This window comes from Tamandua tetradactyla, chromosome X (genome assembly GCF_023851605.1).
Source record: "Tamandua tetradactyla isolate mTamTet1 chromosome X, mTamTet1.pri, whole genome shotgun sequence".
In the NCBI taxonomy this organism is placed as follows: Eukaryota; Metazoa; Chordata; class Mammalia; order Pilosa; family Myrmecophagidae; genus Tamandua; species Tamandua tetradactyla.
Window position 1 is genome coordinate 49,444,249 of NC_135353.1, and position 5,375 is coordinate 49,449,623.

Below are 5,375 nucleotides of genomic sequence, written 5' to 3' on the forward strand. Positions count from 1 at the left end.
AATGCTAAAAGGAGCTAAATTTTCTGATTCACCCAATTAGACTTTATTTGGATTTTCTTTTTAATCTCACGTTTCAAAAGAAGATAGCTGATCATCAGTGACTCTAAATGCTATGTCAGGCTTATTTATTTCTGCTAAAGGGGAGAAATGTTCAATTCTACATGGGTTATTCATCAAAAATATCTAGGGCATTGTCATCTCATGGTAAATTAATTTTCTGCTGTATTTTTATTTATGCAGGATTGAAAATGGGAGTAAGAGAGTCAAGAATAGTGTCCCTCCCCACCCCACCCCCAAAATCAAACAAGCAAGCCAACAAAAACTCCAATATGCCTACTCTAAATTTCTTCTGAAGCTTTTTCATGTATCACTCCTAATCCCCTCAGCTTTCACTTTAATTTCCTCCCTCAACTCCCTCACTATAAGAGGGTATTCTAGAATGCTTTCTTAACCAATCAGAAGTAGCGGAATGGTATCCAAGCCCTAGACAGAAGATTCGGAACTCTGTTCCCTAGTCTTTCTTCAAATCCTATACCTAAGAGTAGTTTTCATCTCCAAACTCAGTCTCTAATTTTATCCATAGTTTCCCAATTATTTTACAAACATCCTTTTATTATTAAGCCTTACAGTACTGTAGGCAGGTGAGTATGTATGTTAATTTTATTTTGCTTGAGTAAACAGAAGATTTTAAATATCATATTATCCAAAGACTTCACTGTAGTTCTTTTACTTCTCTTGGAAGATAATATACAAGGAAATGGTTAATCAGAACCTTAGAAATTATCTGAATAGATCAGGGCCTGCACAGTAGGTCTGTGGTCCTTACCCACACATCCTACCTGCCTTACATTTCAACCTTCTGGCAGCTTGCTTTTGCCTACCTTACTTCTGAAAAGGATGTTTTGTTAGTAAAGTTACTTAAGAGTGATTGGGAGATATTTGACTATCTCTGATGATGGTCCATTTTGATATCTAATGTTATGCTGAAGTTGATTTTTTAATTTGTTTGGGCTTCTTTGATTTTGTTTTTTGTTCATTTTAATTTGTTTTGGCTTTGAAGCTCTTTTCAAGAGCACAGAAAATATTAAAAATAAAATAATCTAGTAAGAAGAATTTTTTCCCATCTTCTCCACAGAGAATCCCTTGTCAACCTAATGAAGCATTCAACAAAAACATATGACTCTTTTCAAGAGGAACTTGAAGATTATATCAAAGTGCAGAAAGCCAGAGGCTTCGAGCCAAAGACTTGTTTCCGAAAGATGAGAGAAGGCTTTCTAGAAATCTGTGGGTACAAAGAAGAGGTTAACTCCAGACCCAGATACAGAATGTTTGAGCAAAGACTCCCATCTGAAACTGCCCAGAGTTACCGCCGATCATACAATGTTTCACAAACAGTGGAAAACCGGTTACCTCAATGGCTCCCAGTTTATGACAACAGACTAAGACCGGCCTCTCTGAGCTACTGTCAGCTCCCCAGGCACTATTCAGAAAAACCAGTATCCCTGAACATTAGTCAGCAAGAATACAATTGTGGCTCCTATAATGTAGAATCTGGAGTTTACAAGCACCTCCCCTTAAAAAACAGTACAAGTTCCCATCAAGCCAGTCATAAACAGGCACATCAGAAGAGAAAAAGGCACCAGGAAGACAGAGAAAAACCAGAGGAGCAGCAGTCCAAGCATAAGAGGAAAAAAAGTTATGAGAAAATGGATTTAAACAAACACAAGAGCATCCAAAGAAAGAAAGAAAAGATGGAAACAGTCAGTGTCAGTACGGAAAAGCTGAAGAATCAAAAGGAGAAAAAACCCCGAGATGTAGCCTCCAAGAAAGAGGAACGTAAGCGTAGAAAAGAGAAAACGGAACAAGCCCAAGAAAGAACAGAGGAGGAGATGCTTTGGGGCCAGTCTATCCTTGGATTTTGAAGCTATTTATTTGGTTCTCCCAAAGTTGAATTGAAAAAAGTAGTTGAGGGAATTGGTTTCATTAAGTTTGTGTTAATAGCACTTCTCTTTTATGACCAGGTACTTCAATCTCTAACAAAGGCCGAGTGAACAGAAAGTATTTAGTATGCTAACTCCCCAACATAGAAATTGCTTTTCCTCATTTTCTAAAAGTATTATTATTACATTTTCCTTACATATAATGTAATTTCCCTTAATGAGAGAGGCTCTTCTTTTAGTCATGAAATTGCTATGACAGTGGAATTGTTTTCCTTTGGGAGGTCATTTATTATAAATTGGAGGATTAACAGACTTTGCAGAATCTATTTCTTGATTGGGTTTTAGTTTTGGTGGGATATTTTTATGTTTGTTGGTTTTCTCTGTGAAGCAATTTACATTATTTTTTTCTTTGTTAGAACTAACTTGCAGTATATTTTCTAGGTTGGAAAGTGGAAAATGAGATACTTTGTAATATTAAGCTTAGATTACATATCGTTTTAAAAGTTATTAAAAAGTCTTGATACAAAATCAGTTTATATTCTGAAAATGTTTATAATAAAGTTCTAATTTATTCCTGTTGTTGTTGTGTATACATGATCTGTTCCCATTCAACAGTGCTTTTCTTTTGGGAGTAGGAGATCAGTACTTGTTCATAGGAGCAGTTTGTACTTAAGAAGCAAGACCTTCGGGATAGGTCACACTTCAAAGTAGTAAGAATTCCTTATTTAATACACCTTGCTTATTCAAATTTGAACCCAACTTCTAAGACAGAAATCTATGACTGACCATGATTTTTCCAAATAGTTAACTAAGCAGAGAGGAATTTATAAGTGATAAAGTGCCATTAAACTGTTTTTTCCTGACCAGTTAAACATAAGTACTTGAGTATCACTGTTGTGTTGCAGAAAGAATAACAGCCTTGAATCTAGAATCCTAGGGTTCAATTCTCAAGCTATGCCATTAAGTAGCTATGTGAATTAGCTTCATTTTCCTTAGGATTATTCAAGCATGACTAAAAGGCTGATCTCTAAAATGCCTTGGTTATCAAGATTCTGAATGAAAACTCTTTGCTTTCTTCAATGTTGTGTTTACATGTCTATTAATTAAATTTTATTTAAAAAATTTTTTTTTCCACAGTAGGAAAAAAGAAATGGAAATTTACTCTCTTCTGTATCAGTAAAGGATTTTCAGAGAAACAGAACTAACACGATATGTGTTTATATATAAATATAAAGAGATTTATTTAAAGTAATTGGCTTACTTGATTGTGGGGGTTGACTAACCCAAAATCTGTAGGGCAGGCCAGCAAGCTAGAAACTTCGTAGATGTTGCAGTCTTGAGTCCAATTAATCCATCTGCAAGGCCAGAAGAGTATCCACTCCAGAGTTGATGTTGTGGTCTTGAGACAATTTCTTCTCCAGGAAACCTTAGTTTTTAGCTCTTAAGGGCTTCAAATGATGGAATCAAGCCCACCCACATTATCAATGGTAATATCCTTTACTTCATAGATGCCAATCATATCTACAAAATACCTAAACAGCAACATATAGGCTAGTGTTTGCCCAAACAACGAGATATATCCTAGCCAGGTTGATACATAAAGTTAACCATCACATACCCTTACTGTTTTTATTCTAAAATAAGACTTTCTAGCCTGGGGTGGAGTGGGGAGAACTTGATAAAATCAATTAGTACCTAAGATTTTTTTTGTTTGTTTGTTCTGTTTTTTATATATATTTTTTATTTTTATTTTTTTCTCTATATTATCATTTTATTTCTTTTTCTGTTGTCTTGCTATTTCTTTTTCTAAATCGATGCAAATGTACTAAGAAATGATGATCATACATCTATGTGATGATACTAATGATTTTTTTATTTTCCTCCATTGTAATGCATTAGATGAAAAGGATAACCATATTTCAACCCTATCACTCACTACCTATTTTATGCTAATCTCTACTGATGTAAAACCAGTCAAAATGCAAAGGCTAAATGGGGTATTTGTAGTCTAATCATGACAATTACTTTAAAACTGGGAAGTAACTGAATTTACATCTTCACAAATACTGAGACAAGACAAATATTTGTGTTAAGTGTATGCATCTTAATTACATTTCAGTGTTCACAATCAAACATTAGAAGTTCCAATTCAAATGTTGTTCCTGTACAAATCATATAAAATACAAACAAATGTGCTTGAAAATAACTATGAGAGGAAAGTATATTTTCCTCTCATCAACTTATGTGCTAGAGTGAAGAGTTGCTATTTGATAATGTACATCAATTACATTTTGCAGAAAGCAATGCCCACTAGAACGTTTCATTTAGTTCTAGTTGCTTCTACTTCTAGATAAAATAGATACTTAAGTGTTGAAAATATTATTTCTTTATAAAAAACACACTTTAAGTTTAAATAATGGTTATAAAAAATCCCATTTGTAAATAATTTGGTTATGCATTTTATTCCCTGAATTCCAGTCTTTATTTGACTTTTTAAACTTCTATTATTGAAATATTAAAACATGTACAAAGGTAAACAGAATAGCAGTAGTGTGCTGGTAAACAGTTAACAAACCACTCTGGGGGATGATTTATTTCAGTCTACCAATGTGAGATCAAACAGTGTGCAAAATTCTTGGAAATTTAACTATCAGCTGTAGTGAGCCAGTATGAACCACATTCAGCATATCACTGCTAGTATAATAAACCTTTATGTATCCATTACCCAGCTTCAACAAATTATCAACTCATGGCTAATCTTGTTTAATATCTACCCTCACCCACTTTTCCCCATCCATATTATTTTTAGATAAAATGATATTTTGATGAATTAAATTTGATGAAATTAATTTCATCAGTATTGTTGCAGTCTGCATCTCTGAAAGATAAGGACTCTTAAAAATAACCACAGTACTGTTATTGCACCTAAAAATTGAGCAACTTCTTAATAAAACATCCCGTTGGTGTTCATGTTTTCAATTATCTCATCAATGTCATTTTATCCATACCTTGCTTGTTTGACTGAAGATCCAAAAAAAGGACCACACGTTTTGATTGTTTCCTAGGTCTCTTAATTTTTTAATCTATAGGTTCTCTCCCCGTCTCTTAGTTTATTGTAATTTATTTGTCAAAAAAACCAAATTATTTGTCCTGAGGAGTTTTCCACTGTGTGATTTTGCTGATTTTCTATCAAGAAGTACACAATATTTGGTTGTCTCTCTTTTAGAATGTTAGCTGCCTTTGATGATCAATGCCTATATACATTAACTCATTAACGGTTACAAAATAGTGACATTCTAATTCTATCATTCCTTCTCCTTTTATTAGCTGGAATACTTCTATAAAGAGTAAAACTTCTTTATATCTACTATTTGGTTACCCTGAGGTACAGTGTATATGGGAAAAGCAGGATAAATGCTTGAGTTCTTCTCCTTA

The 5,375-nt window shown here is 33.7% G+C and overlaps 1 pseudogene across 1 annotated transcript; it reads left to right on the plus strand.

The window, feature by feature from the left end:
- The first annotated feature begins 476 nt into the window (after positions 1–476).
- LOC143670636 (lysine-rich coiled-coil protein 1 pseudogene) lies at positions 477–2,363 on the plus strand (annotated as a pseudogene). The gene is made up of 2 exons (XR_013169417.1): positions 477–641; positions 1,136–2,363. The product of XR_013169417.1 is annotated as a lysine-rich coiled-coil protein 1 pseudogene (transcript).
- The last annotated feature ends 3,012 nt before the right edge of the window (positions 2,364–5,375 follow it).